Source organism: Ranitomeya variabilis, chromosome 3 (genome assembly GCF_051348905.1).
Source record: "Ranitomeya variabilis isolate aRanVar5 chromosome 3, aRanVar5.hap1, whole genome shotgun sequence".
NCBI classification, from domain to species: domain Eukaryota; kingdom Metazoa; phylum Chordata; class Amphibia; order Anura; family Dendrobatidae; genus Ranitomeya; species Ranitomeya variabilis.
This window is the reverse complement of record NC_135234.1, coordinates 740,155,600-740,175,193: the sequence shown is the minus strand read 5'-3', so window position 1 is coordinate 740,175,193 and position 19,594 is coordinate 740,155,600.

Below are 19,594 nucleotides of genomic sequence, written 5' to 3'. Positions count from 1 at the left end.
ATCCTGCAAAACAAAACCAATATTTCAATGTTAGTTATTTTAATGGTAATACAAATGAATGAATTAAAAATAAAGAATATATATTCTTTTTTTTTTTTTTAAACATCCAACGTTGAAAAATCGGTATATATATATGTGTATATACATATATATATATATATATATATATATATATATATATATATATATATATATAAATACAAGAATAAACCTAAAACAAAACTTCCACTATAGCGATAACGTTAGGACTTATCTATAGAGATCGTGATGTTTCTTCAGATGTCACATTGCTTATTTTTACATGTCTGCAAACAAAGTCTTGTAGTTAATTTGTAAGTGAGGAATTATTTTTCTTCATCCCCATTTCTCCTTTTTTCTCACGTCATCTTCCATAATTAATTTATACAGAGTCTGTACACAGTGTGAGATTTCAAAGAATTGCTGCCTAAATGCACAGATCAAAGGTATCATCTCAAGTTGCTTGTGCAAGGCTGACACATGAAGATGAAGCTCTTCTTGGTTTAGCAGAGGCATAGTTTTGAAGTTCCTGCCAAAATCTTTTTTCGAGGGCTTGTCAATTCTTTGGTTTTCATACTGTTTTCCACCTATGTACTGTATACAGATAGACTTGTCCTTCCTTACCTTTGTTTTGGGCCAGTGAGAAAACTAACTTTACAAAAAAAAAAAAACAAGAACATTATTTTGTGATACTCTGTTGGGAGAGGTTTATGCTATAAGTGTCTGTATGTGGCCAGTCAGTGGTTGTTGTGATGTGGTTTGCAGCCAGTGTAGGGTTTTTTCAGCAGGTTCTAGTATTGTATTGAATTACTGTACTAAAATATTACAAAATTCTCATGGAATGTCATGGAGCAGAGTAGGATGAAAATGCCAATTAAATGAAAAGAAGTCTGTGTGATGGGTATTGTGATGGTCTTACAAAATAAAAGACACAATCTAGCAGTAATGATATTTTAATTGAACCGGCTGGACTAAATAATACTGTCATATAGTGCTCTAAGAATAGTATCATATGGTGGTCAAATAATAACACCATACAATGTTGAAACAATACCAATATTTAATTTCTAAATAGATCTATTATACAGTGGTTAAATGATTCTGCATAATACTGCCATATGGAGCCCAAACAATACTAATATTTATTGTAGATCTATTATATAGAGGTTAAATAATACAGCCATATAGAACCCCAAAAGTTCCAATATTTGTTATCTAAATAGATGTATTATACAGTGGATAAATAATACCGCCATATATAGCTAAAAAAAATACCAATGTTTAGTGTTTAAATAGCTCTATTATACAGTGGTTACATGATACTGCATAATACCGCCATATAGAGCCCAAACAATACTAATATTTAGTGTCTAAATAGATCTATTATGTGGAGGTAAATAATACCGCCATATAGAACCCCCAAAATTCCAATATTTAGTGTCTAAATAGATCTATTATACAGTGGTTAAATAATACCGCCATATAGAGCTCAAACTAAATAGGTCTATTAAATAGAGGTTAGTCATAGTGCAAATTAGTTCTTAGTCATAGTGTCATTGGCACTGTGAATAAGAACCGTTTGGTTCGAAATGCATAAGGTCGCCCCTCTGTCCATACCTTACTTTCCTTGAAAAGGATTTCAACATGATCTAAAGGGAACCTATCAGGTCCCACCAGTCCTGCAACCCTGCAGCATTCACTTAATTATGAGTAATTTCCCTGCCTAACCAGCCCTGTATAAGGTTTTTCTGTAAAAATTAGGTTTTAAAAAAGCATTTATATTATCCCTGTTTGCTATGCTAATGAGGGCTTTGAATAGTCGATGGGGCATTTGTTGCCCCAGACTAGTCAGCCCTCTTTCCATGTTATCACGCCCCTTGTGATACTCGTCATCGCCAACTCCTGCAAACCTCGCGCATGCCCCCCGCACATTTCAGCAGCGTTACTGCACCTCTGCATCCGGGGGTACACTTCTCGGCTTCAGTGTACTTGCCTGGAAGCCATCTCCTGAATTTCTGGTCAGGCGCACTGCACAAGGTCTGAAGTTCAGAAGATGGCTTCCGGTCATGGGCAGTGCTCCTCTGAAGCGAGTAAGAGTACACCTGGTTGCAGAGGTGCAGTGATGCTGTCGAAATGTGCAGTGCATGATATTTGCAGGAGGTGGCGATGACGACAGCTCCTGTAAATTATATTATCACACCCACAAGGGGCGTGATAGCATGGAAAGAGGGCTGACTAGTCAGGGGCAACTAATGCCCCATCGATTAGTCAAAGCCCTCATTAGCAAAGCAAACTGGCAATATAAATGCTTTTTTTAAACCTAATTTTTACAGAAAACATTATACAGCACTGGTTAGGCAGAGAATTTACTCATAAATGAGTGAATGCTGCTGGGTTGGAGGGCAGGGGGACCTACACCTTTTCCTGCACCTGACGATGTGCTGCATCTCAGGGCACGTCGTCTATATCACTCGCAAGTTAGTAAGGGATGGGGAAGTGGACGTGCTGCTGATGGTGCATGCAGAGGCTGAGGGCCTGCCTGCTGTGGAAGCGCAACAAACACACCCATCCATGAGACCTAGCTTCTTGTCCCACTTGGGGCGTTGGAAACCACTCTTGAAACCAAAACAGTACAAACAGTTGGCCAGTTGGATTGCTGATAATGGTTCCAGTATGTTTCCCAGCACGACCCGGCCTGCAACATGGTCCAGACTCAGCAGCCAGGACTCTGAACCACATGGTCCTCAACCTGACCCTCCTTCCTTCCACCATAGTGAGTCCCAGGAGACAAGTGATTCCACACTCGGACACACCGAGGAGCTCTTTAAATTTCCATTTATTGATTCTAGCCTCTTGCCCTGCACGTTTCAAGAGGGACATGAGGAGCTTGTGTGTAATAATGCCCAAATATTTGAGCAGCCATAGTCAGAAGAAGACAGTGGTGGGGAATGGCAATTATTGTCTCAAGATGTAGACGATGATGAGACACAGTTGCCAACAAGTGATGCTAAGTCGATAAGTCAGGAGGACCAGAGTGTGGAAGTGGAAGACGAGGTCCTTGACTCATCACTTATGAAGTCCTTGACCCAACTTGGGAAGGTGCCATGCAGAGCGAGGACAGCAGCGCAGAGGGGGAGGGATCCGCAGCACTACAGGAAGGGGCAGTGAGGTGGCCAGAGGGAGAAGATGGGCAACTGTTCAGCAGAGCACACACGCGGCAAATTTCCAGGGCAAGGGTTAGGTGTACCTGAGTCTGGCGCATTTTTAAAGAAAGTGTCCACAATAAAAGAATGGTCAATTACTGCCTGTGCCGTACCAAGATCAGCAGGGGTCTGACCACCACCAGCCTGACCACCACCAGCCTGACCACCACCAGCCTGATAACCACCAACCTGACCACCACCAGCCTGACCACCACCAGCCTGATCACCACCAGCCTGACCACCGCCAGCCTGATCACCACCAGCCTGATCACCACCAGCCTGACCACCACCAGCCTCATCTCTACCAGCCTGACCACCACCAGCCTGATCACCACCAGCCTGACCACCACCAGCCTGATCACCACCAGCATGCTCAGGCACAATCTTTTTCTGTAAAATCCATTTTCTCTTCGGTTTTGTATGTTTTATTGTCATTCCGTAAAAGTGGAGTAACAACATTGTTCCCAGCAGCGACCGGAGAGACAGATGCGTCCAGACGTCTTCCCCATGCTGTTCCCATTAAATCTGAGCACAGTTTCCATCCATTTCAGCGATTTTCCTGCTCCCCCAGCCCTCCTGTTAGGGTTTTTTGGAAAAAAGCTTGAGCTTCCCATTGACTTCCATTATGTCCCAGCATCCGACCTGCTCGATTTAAGTACCGAGAACTCGAGCATCACTATCTGCCATACATCTGCTACTGACTTCCATTTTCTTGTTTCCATTGCTTTTGAAAGTCTACATCCATACAATTAAAAAGACAGTATGCTGACATATATAATCCCGACATATACTGTCCATAAAACACAGTGTGAACAGAACAATAAATATATTGTTTTAGCATCACAGAAGTTCATAAACCCTACTAATGGCGTCTAATAATATAACAATCTTAAAGGACACATACAATGTTATTGTGTTAATTGCCTCCTGCCAGAAGTCTGTAGTATGTCTGTGGGCAGGAGACGCATCTGGCAGATTAAATCAGGAAATTATACGAAGCCCGAAGCTCCTGCTGCAATACGGGAAGTATTTTCCACTCTTGTATGAAGCATGGAAAATAGTTTCCATTGACTCTGATCATTCACCATAAGCTAATAATATGCTGTAGACAAAATATTAAGCAACATAAGAGCATAGCCCACACTCCTACTAAAATTGCCGGGATCAGAGAATACTCAGATCACACACACTAAAGAGTTGGCTCAGAAATACAACCCTTTTTATCAATTCAATTCCTCATGAGCTTTGCTTCTGAAACACCAGAGATCCTGATTCCAGTAATGTGTAACTTACTTTACTGGGTGCAGCAGTTATGATTGAGCCACAGTTTTCACTGTTGAAGATCTAGCAGAGCTCAATTGTTGAGCTGTGTATAACCGCACAGCTTTCTGTGTATACAGTATAGTGAGAGAGAGCTGCCAATCAGTGCCGGGGATATGGCTGGACTAGGAGGCACAAGAACAGTTGTCCTGTAGTGATAATCTCCTACTGATAAAACAATGGTTGTATTGAAACAGCAAAACACAGCCTAAAAAGTGACATATCACTGGAATCAGGGTATCTGCTCCTACATTATGGTGCTCTTAGATTGCATAGTAAATATCTAGTGAAAGATTCCCTTTAAACACTTTATGACATATGTTGTAAACTTACGTCATATGTCATGTCATGTCCCTGACTTTGATGTGGGCTTGAACACCGAGCCTGCATTTTTCCCGGCACATGTTGGCTGATTTAATCAGCCATTATGTGCCCTTAACCTATTAAATCCTACTGTCTATCTCTGAAAGCCGCATTTAACACGCAGCGGCAAGGAGATGCATTGTTCCACGCTCCCATCAGCGTGTCTGTGACGTGATCGGGTAAAGTGCTGCAGAGCGGTAGTTGCGACTGAGCTGCTGTCCGGTGGCGCTCTGGCACTTTACAGACAAGGGGGTGAGCCAGTCCTAGTGTGCTGCAGGGTGTGGGGTGCATCACACTTGTTTGTAGGCCGCAAACCTCCGCTGACTCCAGGCTTCCGGTCTCAGGAGACGCTCCACACAATGTATGGGACACCAGGTTCTTTGTAGCAGTCAAACCTTTGCTAAACAGTCCAAGTTATAGGGATAGGGCACAGCAATGCGTAGTTCCGTCCTGCTTATCAGAACTCCTCTTCTGTTCTGCCACACGTTCAATCTGAAGTGTTGCCAACCCATTGACTTCACCAACCCCAGGAATTCGCTATCCACTCAGTCAGTGCACCCAGGTTCGACCACCTGCCCCTTACGTAACTACTTGTCCACCCACCTAGTAATGTCTGAGGACCAGGTCTGCCCCATGGACTCTGGCCCGAGCCCTAGGCTCCAGACGTTGGTGGAATGTCCTTCAGGGATCTCCATTTGGCCGCCCACTGTCCTGAACGTTTGGCCCATGCTGTCCCTAGCAACCCACCAACCCAACTGAACTTGAACCCACTCCACACTTCACTGGCTGTCACTGAACTCCCTCTAACCAGGAAGTGCCCCCTTATCAGCACTAGTGCCCACCCCTGGGCTAGTCCTAACCTTAACCATTTCCTATCTAGCATGCTAACCTATTATCCTCATATTATATTCTGTGCTGCCCTAAGCTTACCGTTATGGCATATTCACATTATGCATTAACACTTTATATCCTGTACATCACCATAATACATTATATCGCAATACATTAGACACACATTACTGCACATATAAAACCGCACAACGGTATTCACATAGTGCGTCTGTTGTCTTCACGGACAGGAACAGGGTAAGACAGTCCACATCCCGACAATCGCAGGGCACTAGTGGGTTGTCATGTTTAGAGTTGAGCGACTTTTACTTTTTTTGGATCGAGTCGGGTTTCGCGAAAGCCGACTTTGCCGAAAGTCATAGATTTTTGAATTTGTCCGATCCGTTTCGCTCAACCCTAGTCATGTTATGTATATCACAAGCGATTAGATGACTGCAGCTTTTAGTCCCCTAAAAGAACTATTAAATACAGTAAAAAGTGAAAAAGTTTTAAAAAACGTGAAAAAAATTTAAAAAAACCTACAAAAGTTTAAAACACTTTTGTCCATTAAAAATAAAACAATTAAAACAAAATGAAAAAATACACATTTGTTATCTCTGCATTCAGAAAAGTCCGATCTATCAAAATATAAAATAAATTAATCCGATCGGTAAACGGCGTAATAAGAAAATAATCAAAACACAAAATAAATTTTTTTGGGCTGCCGCATTACACAGTAGGAGGCGATCAAAACATCGTATCTATCCCAAAATGGTATCGATAAAAACGTCATTGGGGTGAAAAAAATAAGCCCTCACACAGCCCCATATCCCAAAAAATGAAAACGTTATTGGTCTCGGAAAATGGCGACAAAAGTAAATTATTTTTTTTTAACAAATTTCCCAATTTTTTCACCACTTAATTAAAAAAAATGAAACTATACATGTTTGGTATCTGCGTACTTGTACTGATCATCACATTGCCAGGTCAGTTTTACTATATTGAACACGGTAAATAAAAAAACCCAAAATCAAATGTGCAATTGCCTTTTTTGTTTGCAATTTCAAGGCACTTGGATTTTGTTTCCTATTTTCCAGTACACTATTATTATTTATTTATATAGCACCATTGATTCCATGGTGCTGTACATGAGAAGGGGTTACATACAAGTTACAGATATCACTTACAGTAAGCAAACTAACAATGACAGACTGATACAGAGGGGCGAGGACCCTGCCCTTGGGGGCTTACATTCTACAGGATTATGGGGAAGGAGACAATAGGTTGGGGGTTGCAGGAGCTCCGATGGTGTTGAGGTGGCAGAGGGGTCATTGCAGGTTGGAAACGTTCTTGAACAGATGGGTTTTCAGATTCCGTCTGAAGGATCCAAATGTGGTGGATAGTTGGACGTGTTTGGGCACAGAATTAACCCCTTTCTGTCGTCGGACGGGATAGTACATCCGACGTCAGAAGCCCCTCTTTGAGGTGGGCTCCAGCGGTGAGCCCACCTCAAAGCCGTGACATGTCAGCTGTTTTCAACAGCTGGCATGTGCTCGCAATAGGCGCAGGCGGAATCGCGAGAATTACTTTTTTTGGTCGCCGCGACATTGCATTAAAATGCAAATGCATAACTTGCCATCAAAAGAACGTATCTGCACAAAAAATAAGCCCTCACCTGACCCGAGATCATGAAAAATGGAGACGCTACGGGTATCGGAAAATTGCACCATTTTTTTTTTTTTTTAGCAAACTTTGGAATCTTTTTTCACCACTTAGATAACAAAGAACCTAGACATGTTAGGTGTCTATGAACTCGTAATGACCTGGAGAATCATAATGGAATGTTTCAGCATTCAGCGAACCTAGCAAAAAAGCCAATCAAATAACAAGTGTGGGACTGCACTTTTTTTTTTTTTATGTCAGTCAAAAGTATAACTCATCCAGCAAAAAATAAGCCCTCACATGGCCATATTGACGGAAAAATAGTTGTGGCTCTGGGAAAAGGGGAGCAAAAAACGAAAACGCACAACCAAAAAAAGGCTCCTGTCATGAAGGGGTTAAAGAGGATGGGGGAAATTCAGGAGAAGTCTTGGAGGCAATAAGATGAGGAGTGAATAAGTGTGGAGGAGAGTAGGAGGTCTTGTGAGGACCGGAGAATACGTGAGGGAAGATATTGGGAGATTAGTTCAGAGATATATGGAGGAGACAGGTTATGGATGGCTTTGTAGGTCAGTGTTAGTAGTTTGAACTGGATAAGGGGGAAAATTGGGAGCCAGTGGAGGGATTTGCAAAGGGGGAAGCAAGAGTGTGCTACTATGTGGTAGACTGAATAATTTGAATGTACAACTTGTCATGCAAAAAACAAGCCCTCATACAGCTACAGGAACAGAAAAAATAAAGTAACGGCTCTGTGAAGAAACTGGGGGGGGGGGGTAAAAATGAAAAATTAGAAAAGCACCGTGTTATTAAGTTGTTAAAAAGTCAGACATTGACTTTTATGGAAGCCACGTCATTTAGTTTCTACTTGCAAGATAGTTTATTTCATTCCATGAGAGCTAATTAACACAATTAAAGAACAGAAGTCACAGTGCTCTGTTAGATCCCCAGCATGATGTGCACCAACAGCACCCAATGGACTTTTATAGAGGGTTACAATAAGTCTTTGTTGTTTTGTAAGGACATATAGCCCTGCAGGTAGCACTAATTTTTCTATTGATTATGGTGAAATCAGAGGCAAAATTTCTGCCACAGAAGTGATCAGAACCTCGGAATACTTGATCAGATGTTTAGAAAATAATGATGGGCGAGCCTGAACTGTAAAGTTCGGGTCCCTACCCAACACCTAGTGTCCCTTCCCCAGGAAGTCCATGTTACTGGTCAGGTTTGGCAACATGAACATCAGGTGTTTCTCATGCTGTTATCTGTGTGACAGTGAGAGAAACACCGGCTCTGATTGGTGGTAAGTACATTAAACAGGATACCGCAGATCACATGCATCGACTGATGAGAGTACTACTGTCATCATAGTACGCTTACTCTCAATGATAGGAGAGAGAGCAGGCATCCGATGATGAGAGTATCCATCAGCTGGAGCCTGTGCAATAAATGAATAAATAAAAAAATGGTGTTGGGTTCAATCTATTTCGACAACCTTGGAAAACCAACAGCTGCTTGTTGCGTCCCTCAACTATCTTGGCTGGTTATTAAAAATAGAAATGCCCACACTCCACCTTTTTAATTTGTTTAAATAAAATATTAAAAAAACGGTGTAGTGTCACCACCATTATTGACAGCCAGCCAATCTAAAGCAGACAGCTGGGGGCTGGTGTTCTCAGACTGGTGCGGGGCCATGAATATTGGCCCCAGCCTAAAAATAGCAGCTCTTCATACTTGCCCTGGTGTGGTGTCAAGTGGGGTAATAGTTGTCGGGTTGATGTCAGCTTTGTAACATCAGCCGACATCAAGCTCACAGGTTAATAATGGAGAGGCGTCTATAAGACTCCCCCATTACTAACTCAAGTCATAGACACAGCAAGTACCTGCATGATCAGGCATCTGAAATCTAAGCACGAGCTGCAGTGGAGTGCACGTTAAAAAGCTCCCTCCTGCTGCAGTCTCAGCCTCTTAACCCCAAATCACAGTCAACAGGGCCATCTGACTCTCCGCAAAGAGAGGATGCGGCACTACCACCATCACCAGTGTGACTGAGCATCTCCACATGGAACAGTTCAGCTTTCCATCCACCAAACCCTGGAGAGAAAGACAAAATTTGCTCCTAAAGAGCCACGAGCCATGCTCCTTAATTACAGCATTTGAAAATTACTCTCCTTTCAGGGACATTACTGTACATCTCTTTAATTGCCACCTGCATAAATATAGTGTTGGCTGGGCCAGAGGCTGAAGGCATTCTAGCGGATGTCCTACCACCACCGAAGATTACTGGATGTTCATTTGGCCAGGCAACCACTTCCTTCACCACCTCATCATCCGATCACAGTAAGACCTGCACCACCAACCTGAGCTCAGCCAAGAGGAATTGACAGCAGGAGGTTCTGAAACTGATCTGTTTGGGGGACAAACGCCATACTGCACAGGAGCTGTGGACTGGGATCAAAGAGCAGACAGATGAGTGGTTGGTGCAGTTGCACCTCAAGCCAGGCCTGGTGGTGTGCGATAACGAGCGAAATCTGATAGCAACTCTTGGCCTAGCCGGGTTGATGCACATCCCTTGTCTGGCGCATGTTCTTAATTTCGTCATGCACAGTTTCCTCAAAAATTACCCAGATACAGTATGTCCGATCTGCTTGTGAAAGTGGGAGCAGTGTGTGCACACTTTCAGCATTCTGAACCTGCTGCTGCTCGCCTGTCTGTGTTGCAGCGTCCCTTCTCTCTTTCTGCTCACCTCCTCATATGCGATGTACCAACAAGGTAAAACTCCTCCCTGCATACGCCGGAGAGGCTGTGTGAGCAGCATCAGGTAATTGTAGACTTTCAGCTGCAGCATGCACAGGTGACTCGCTCTGCAGAGCAAACATACTTGACCACCAATAACTGGGCCTCCATGTGGGACATGTTGCCGTGTTGTGCTGCTTTGAATTTTTCAGCAACATGGCCAGCACTGATGACAATATCATCAGCGTTACGATACCTATTGTTTGTCTGCTGGAAAAAACACTATAGGCTATGATGCATAAGGAAGTGCGAGAGCAGGAAGAGGAGCAGGAGGAACAGGGATCATTATCAATGTTATCAGGCCTGTGCTGAACACAAGTGGACAACCAGGGGACAGTATTGGAGAATGAGAAGGAGGAGCAACAGCCTTGTTCTCAGTAGGGAGGCTCTCAGAGCAGCTCATGGGCATCACTGGAGCATGGATGGGGGGATAGTGAGGACACAGACTATAGATCTTCCACCGAGGACAACCTGTTGTTGCCTCTGAGCAGCCTGGCACACATAAACCAATACATGTGGCAGTGCCTGAGCAATAACAGCCAAGTTGCCCGTATTTTCAAGAGTGCGGATTACTGGGTGACCACCCTGTTGAATTCCTGCTACAAGGTCAATGTTCCATCAATACTTCCGTCAGTGGAGCAGTATCAAAAAATGTGCCAATACAAGCAGACGCTGTACAGAAATTACTGATAGTTTACTGCCCTTATTGGATGGACGCAGCGCTTCCAAAACATGGTGGGAGAGTACGTGTCCACACATATCTATGTACAAAGTGATGGGTCTGCTCCATTTAACTATTGGGTGTCAAAATTAGACACATGACCAGAGCTTGCCCTGTATGCCTTGGAGGTGCTGGCCTGCCCTGCAGCAAGTATATTGTCAGAGCGTGTTTTTAGCACCACAGATGGTGCCATTGCAGACAGGTGCATCCACCTGTCTACAGACAATGTGGGGAAGATAACATTTCTACAAATGAATGACATGCATCACAGAGGACTTGTCTGTACCTTTCACTGACAAGACAATTATACCAGCCACACCCAACCATGGTTACACTGTATTTTGCATTTGTTTAATTATGTTGTGTGTCAAAATCTAAACAACCTTCCAAAAAATTTTAAACAGTGTTGGCCTCCTCTTCCTTTTCCATGTACACCAACACATCCACCTTCATCCTCTCCTCCACTTGAACTTCTGCCTCATGGTTCTATTTTTTTTGTTGCTGTTAATTTTTGATTTATTTTTTTTTCTCTTTAATTCTAAGTCATTTGATTTAAAAAAAAAAAAGTATTGACACCTTCTCCTTTTTCCACGTATACCACCACGTCGAACTCTACCTCTCCTTCACTTGGACCTTTGCATCATGGTTCAATTTGTTTTATTTTTGATAATTGTTTGGTTGGCAGTTTTATTTATTTTTAAAAAAAATTGTTTAAAACAAAAAAAAAATAATTTTTTTTGGCCCCCTTCCCTTTTTCCACCTCCACCCTTTCTCAACTTTGACCTCTAGTTTGACCATGGTTGTATTTTTTTTAATTTCATTTTGTGTCTCTGTTATTTTAAGTCATTTCCCTAAACGAATTGTGGAATGGATGATGGAAGGCTGGACGAGGGAGGGATGGATGCATGGGAAAGCAGACAGCTTGTGTCTGCAGACCTCAGATGTCTGCTTTCCATTAGATGGTTATTAATAGGGGGAACCCACAAGGGTTTTTTCATTTATTTCTTACTAATATAAATAATTAGAAAAAAGTATGTGTGATCCTCCCTATTTTTAATACCAGCTGAGGGAAAGCTGACTTCTGGGGGCTGATGTTAATACCCTGGGAATGGGCCAATATCCATAAAGGTTCCAGGCTATTAATATAATCTCATAGCTGTTTGCTTAGCCTTTACTGGTTATTATAGGGGAGAGCCACCCCAAGCAATGTGTAGTCCCCCTATATTCAATAACCAGCAAAGGCTAAACAGGTAGCTGCGGGCTGATATTAATAGCCTAGCAGAGGGCCATGGATATTGGCTAAACTGCAGCGCCGAACAGTGACATCAATAAAGTCAGCGCTCACGAGAAACTTCTCATGAAGACAGTGCTGATGTCAGGAAGGTCACTGAAGTTCATTGACTATGAACTCCACTCACCTTATTGACATCACTGCTAGGTGCTGCAGCTGAATTGACAGCCTCAGCTAGGTGTCTCTGTCCTATATTCATGACTGAGTGCTCGCATCATGCCAGCGCTCAGCCATGAAATACAGATGTAGCAGAGGTGGAGCACATCGTGGGACAGATATGGATTATCTACTTATCACAAATTTCCGTAACCTCTCTAATCTTATACCCATTCGCCCAGCCCCCACTTCACCAGTCCCACTAATAGGAGCTCTGTGGAACGCTCGCTCTGTCTGCAACAAGCTTTCCTACATCCACGATCTTTTTGTTACTACCAAACTTTCCTTCCTCACCATCATCGAAACCTAGCTCACCCCTTCTGACACAGCCTCTCCTGCTGCACTTTCCTATGGTGGCTTCCACCTTTCTCACACACCCCGCCCCAGCAGCAAGCATGGTGGAGGAGTTGGTTTTCTCCTGTCAGATAACTGCTCCTTCATCCCAATCCCACTGCCACCCTCTGTTACCCTCCCTTCCTTTGAGGTACACTCTGTGCGCATCTATGCCCCCACCAACCTCCAACTGGCTGTCATTTACCGCCCCCCAGGGCCAGCCACCACCTTCTTTGACTACTTCACCACCTGGCTACTTTATTTCCTTTCTGCGGACATCCCCACTATCATCATGGGCGACTTCAACATCCCATTGGCACTTCCCTCTCAGCTGCCACTAAACGTCTATCTCTCACTTACTCCTTTGGCCTCACTCTATGGTCTTCTGCAGCCACTCACAAAGATGGTCACACATTGGACTTCACCCACCTCTGCTCCCTATCTAACCTCTCTAACTCACCTCTTCCTCTTTCTGACCACAATCTACACACATTCTCTTCCCTCTCCACTCCTTGTCTACAATCCCCTCCCCACAAACTTGCACACTCTCGCAGAAATTTTAAACACATTGATCTACATTCACTCTCTGAATCCCTCCTCCCTCTCACAGACATAACTTCCCTACACAATGCGGATGACACTGCCGCTCTATATAACACCACAATAGCTGCAGCTTTGGAATCTCTTGACCCTCTCACACATACCAAAGCTTGCAAAATCAACAGACAGCCCTGGCACACCAGCCTGACCAAAGAACTGAGGCTAGCTTCCAGGGCTGCTGAGCGGAGATGGAAAAGATCACACTCCAACGAGCACTTCATCGCATTCAAACAGTCCCTCACTACTTTCAAGACCACAATCGCCACAGCAAAACAAACCTACTTCTCATCTCTCATATCCTCCCTGTCTCACAACCCTAAACAGTTATTCAACACCTTCAACTCTCTCCTCCATCCCCCAGCACCTCCTCCCTCCCCACTCATCTCAGTTGAAGACTTTGCCTCATTTTTCAAGCAGAAGATTGAGAACATCAGAGACAGTTTTAGTGGACAACCCCCAGAGCCCTTCCTCCCAACTACCCAGCCCTCCACCTCCAAAACCAACTTCTCCACCATTACAGAAGATCGACTCTCCACCCTACTCTCAAGATCGCATCTCACCACCTGTGCAATTGACCCGATCCCTTCTCACTTCATCCCAAACCTCGCTACAGTCTTCATCCCAACTCTAACCCATCTCTTCAACCTATCACTAACAATTGGTGTTTTCCCCTCAAGCTTTAAACATGCCTCAATCACACCTATCCTCAAAAAGCCCTCTCTTGACCCATCCTCCATATCTAGCTATCGCCCTATATCACTCCTCCCTTATGCCTCAAAACTACTGGAACAACACGTCCATCTTGAACTGTCCTCTTATCTATCTTCCTGCTCCCTCTTTGACCGCTTACAATGAGGCTTCCGGTCACACCAGTCCACTGCAACTGCCCTAACTAAGGTCACCAATGACCTATTAACCGCCAAGAGCAAGTGACACTACTCTATCCTCCTCCTCCTGGACCTGTCCTCTGCCTTTGACACAGTGGACTATTCCCTATTACTACAGACCATCTCATCCCTTGGCATCACAGACTTGGCCCTATCCTGGATCTCGTCATACCTAACTGACCTAACATTCAGTGTCTCCCATTCACATGCCACCTCCTCACCTCTCCCCCTATCTGTCGGAGTCCCGCAAGGTTCAGTTCTAGGGCCCCTGCTCTTCTCCATTTACACTTTTGGCCTGGGACAGCTCATAGAATATCATGGTTTTCAGTATCATCTCTATGCTGACGACACACAGATCTACATCTCTGGACCAGATATCATCACCCTACTAACCAGGATCCCTCAATGTCTATCCGCTATTTCATCCTTCTCCACTAGATTTCTAAAAGTTAACATGGACAAAACAGAATTCATTGTCTTTCCCCATCTGACGCAACCCCCCCAACAAACCTATCCATTAGAGTAAACGGCTGCCCACTCTCCCCAGTCCCACAAGCTTGCTGCCTTGGGGTAATCCTTGACACTGATCTCTCCTTCAAACCGCATATCCAAGCCCTTTCCACTTCCTGCTGCCTTCAACTCAAAAATATTTCACGGATCCGTACATTCCTAAACCAATAATCTGCAAAAACCCTAGTCCATGCCCTCATCATCTCCTGCCTCGACTACTGTAACCTCCTGCTCTGTGGCCTCCCCTCTAACACTCTCGCACCCCTCCAATCTACTCTAAACTCAGCTGCCCGACTAATCCACCTGTCCCCCCGCTATTCCCCGGCCTCTCCCCTCTGTCAATCCCTTCACTGGCTCTCCATTACCCAGAGACTCCAGTACAAAAGCCTAACCATGACATACAAAGCCATCCACAACCTGTCTCCTCCATACATCTGTGACCTCGCCTCCAGGTACTTTCCTGCACGCAATCTCCGATCCTCACAAGATCTCCTTCTCTACTCCCCTCCTCTTCCCACAAATGCATACAAGATTTCTCTCGCGCATCACCCCTACTCTGGAACTCTCTACCACAATATATCAGACTCTCACCTACCATCGAAACCTTCAAAAAGAATCTGAAGACCTACCTCTTCCGGCAAGCCTACAACCTGCAGTAAATCACCGATCGGCCAAGCCACTGCACGGCCAGCTCTATCCTCACCTACTGTATCCTCACCCATCCCTTGTAGATTGTGAGCCCTCGTGGGCAGGGTCCTCTCTCCTCCTGTACCAGTTGTGACTTGTATTGTTCAAGATTATTGTACCTTGTTTTTATTATTTACACCCCTCCTCACATGTAAAGCGCCATGGAATAAATGGCGCTATAATAATAAATAATAATAATAATAATAATAATAATCTACTTGTCGGACAGGTGAGGAATATGGTATTTTTTTATTTTTAATTTTTGAAAATAAATGTGTAAAAGAGGGTGGGGAGTTTTATTTTAAATAAAGCAGCCTGTGTTTTTATTTCAAATAAAGGACTTTATTCTGGCTGTGTCTTTGTTACATTATGACGATGGGATTAGTAATGGGGGCATCTAATAGACGCCTCTCGATTACTAACTTGTGGGCTTGATATCAGCTGACATCAACCCCACAACTATTACCCCATCAAATAGATGTGCCTTTTCTTTTCTGGGGTGGCTGTGGGCTTCTATTTTTAGGATGGGAGGCCAATATCCACGACCTCTTATTAGTCTGAGAATACCAGCCCCTGGATATCTGCTTTAGCTTGGCTGGTTGTCAAAAATGGTGAGCAACCCTATGCCATTTTTTAAATAATTGATTTAAATAAGTAAAAAAAATAAGGATTGGGGACCCCTCTATTTTTGATAACCAGCCAAGATAAAGCTGACAACTGAGGGCTGTAGTCCGCAGCTGTCGGTTTTGCCTGCACTGGTTGTCAAAAATAGAGGGGACCCCTTGGAATTATTTTTGAAATTTATTTATTGCACAGATGCTGGCTGATGAATACTCTTATCTTTGTATGCCTGTTGTCTCTGCTATCAGCAAGAGCTGGCGTACAATGATGAGAGTAGTACTCTCATCAACAGACGCCTGTGACCGGTGATAACTTTTTTCCTCTGGTCACAGCTGCTGGCTCACACACTGTCATCTGTTTAACAGAGTAGAAACTGAGGTGCTCTGACCAACGGTAACTTGAAAGGTTATCTCTAATCAGAGATGGTGTTTCTCACTCTGTCACATAGATGACAGTGTGGGAAACATTGTATGTTCAGCCCCCCATTTATTTGAATGAGGTCCAGGTTCGGGCACCATTCTAGTACCCAAACTGAACTTTTTTAAAATGTTCTTCTGAGCCTACCAGACCCGAATATCCATACGTTCGCCCATCACTATTAGAAAATACACATCTTGTTTTCATCCAAAGCATCTGATTGTTCACCAACCATCTGCTTTCCTTAAACAAAGTTTCCGGGTCAGTGAGAAGACCTTTCATTTACAAAATAAAAATCTCATGACAATTTACAAGCTTCACGTTCCCAGAAAGACATAACTGAGTAAATACCTCATGTAATATACTGTATGATAAAAATAACGTGGGTACTAAAATATGCAAACTAACAGGTCAGAAAGGGTGCCGGGATAAATCTGGAAACAGTACAGACTCGACCATTGCACTTTGCAGATGTAATCTGTCTTTCTTTAATTGCAAGGACTAAGTCAATTGTTCATCATTTTCCATTAGGATTAACGTCACAATTCACTTTTGTCAAAAATGAGTAAAAAAAAGTTTGTGGAACAAAATTCTAAATCCTGGAATCAAGTCAAGAAAATGACAAAAATAAAGATGCAATCATGTAAAAAATGTGCTGACTTCTAGATATAAATCGAATAGCAATAAAGCAGTGCAGCCATCAGTCATAAACTTCTCAAGATCGTCCATAAGTCATAATTCTGGATTAAATCAAAAAGCAAAAATGATTAAATGGCAAATGTGAGCAACTTCCATTACATCGTGCAAACGAAGTCCAAACCACCAGTGCCCGACCAGGGATACAATCAAGGCAGTGTGTGAACTTTACCAACTATTTTAACTTGCCAGCAAAACTAAAAAAAGGAAGCAGATTTGTAAATAGTTTTATATCAAAATATATTTCACCTTTAAGTCTACATCACCTATGCAGACTTACAGGTGCTTCTCATAAAATTAGCATATCATTAAAAATTTAATTTATTTCAGTTCTACAATACAATAAGTGAAACTCATAGAATATATAGAGTCATTACAAATAGAGTGATCTTTTACAAGTGTTTAATTTCAGTTAATGTTGATGATTGTAGCTTACAGCCAATGAAAACCCAAAAGTCATTATCTCAGTAAATTAGAATACTTTATAACACCAGCTTGAAAAATTATTTTAAAATCCGAAATGTTGGTCTACTGAAATGTATGTTCAGAAAATGCACTCGATACTTGGCTCCTTTTGCATCAATTACTGCATCAATGCGGCGTGGCATGGAGACGATCAGCATGTGGCACTGCTGAGGTGTTATGGAAGAAAAAAAGGCGTGGGCTCCTGCATAATTTTCTTAACTAGCAGAAGGAACGCCGATGGCTGGGGGAAGATGTTTATAGCCTTGGAAGGGATAATACCCATGGAGCTTCCCAGGCTATTAATATCAGCTCACAGCTGTATACTTAGCCTTTACTGGTTATTAAAACGGAGGACAATAAAAAAAATCACGTAGCGTCCCCCTATTATTAATAACCAGCAAAGGCTATGCGGATAGCTGTGGGCTGATATTAATAGCCTAGGAAGGGGCAATGGATACTGCCCCCCAGGCTAAAAACATCAGCTCTCAGCTGCCCCAGAAAAGGCACATCTCTAAATGTGTCAATTCTGGCACTTAGCCATGCCCTTCCCACTTGCCCTGTAGCGGAGGCAAGTGGGGTGATAGGGGGATTGATGTCACCTTTGTATTGTCAGGTGACATCAAGTCCAGTGGTTAGTTATGGAGAGGCGTGAATAAGACGCCCCCATTACTAACCCGATAATCACATTATTTGAAAACATAGACTCCCAGAATAAAGTCCTTTAATTGAAAGAATGACATATACTCCTTTAATAAATCTTAATTAAACCATACTTACGACCTCGCCCATTCCACCGATGCCCTTGTCATCTCCAAAAGAGTTAAAAATAAAAAAAACAACATCCTCACCTTTAAACAAAGCTGCTGCTAATCCATTTGTCCCACTATGGGTCTAGCTCTGCTACATCTAGATGGTAGGCTGCATGGTTGCATGAGCAGACCATACAGCCTATCATCCAGCAGAGAAATTGAGCAGCATGTGCTCAATGTCTCCCTATGAACTCCTATTCTGTTGTGAATTCTGTTCTCGGGCTCCCTCCTGTGGTCGTGAATGGTACTTTGGTGAGTTCTGTCCTTGGACACCCTCTGGTGGCTTTGAGTGGAACTGCTGATCTTTGAGGTTGGCTTTCCCAGCTGCCCTCGCTTATTGCTTCTGCTGGCTTCCCTATTTAACTCTGCCCAGGTCGTTAGTTCATGCCAGCTGTCAATGTCTCAGTACTGGTTCAGATCTCTCTTGGATTTCTCAGATGACCTGTCTACTCCAGCAGAAGCTAAGTCCCTGCTAGTTCATTTGCTGTTCATTGGTTTTTGAATATATTTCTCAGTACATGCTATGTTTCTAGTCCAGCTTGCTATTATGATATTTCCTTGCTAGCTGGAAGCTCTGGGGGTGCAGAGCTGTACCTCCACACAGTGAGTCGGTGTGGAGGTCTTTTTGCACACTCTGCGTGGTTTTTGTAGTTTTTAATACTGACCGCACAGTTCGCTTTCCTATCCTCTGTCTATCTAGAGAAGATTCGGCCTCCTTTGCTAAAATCTGTTTCATTCCTGTGTTTGTTACTTCCCTCTTAACTCACAGTCAATATTTGTGGGGGGCTACCTTTACTTTGGGGAATTTCTCTGAGGCAAGGTAGGCTGCTATTTCTATCTTTAGGGGTAGTTAGCTCTTAGGCTGTGAAGAGGCGTCTAGGGAGAGTTAGGCACGCTCCACGGCTATTTCTAGTGTGTGTGATAGGATTAGGGATTGCGGTCAGTAGAGTTACCACCTCCTCAGAGCTTGTCCCAGGTTTTCCTGTTTTAACCATCAGGTCATTTCGGGTGCTCCTAACCACCAGGTCCATAACAGTACAGCTGGCCAACAAAGTGTTAATGCATCTTAAAAGAGGGATAAGAGAAGTTCTGAGTCAATTTTTTTTTCTTTGCAGCTTGTTTTGTCTTTCTTTTCCCCTTAAACTCTGGGTGGTTCAGGACTCAGGTGTAGATATGGATATTCAAGGTTTGTCCTCTTGTGTGGATCAACTCACTGC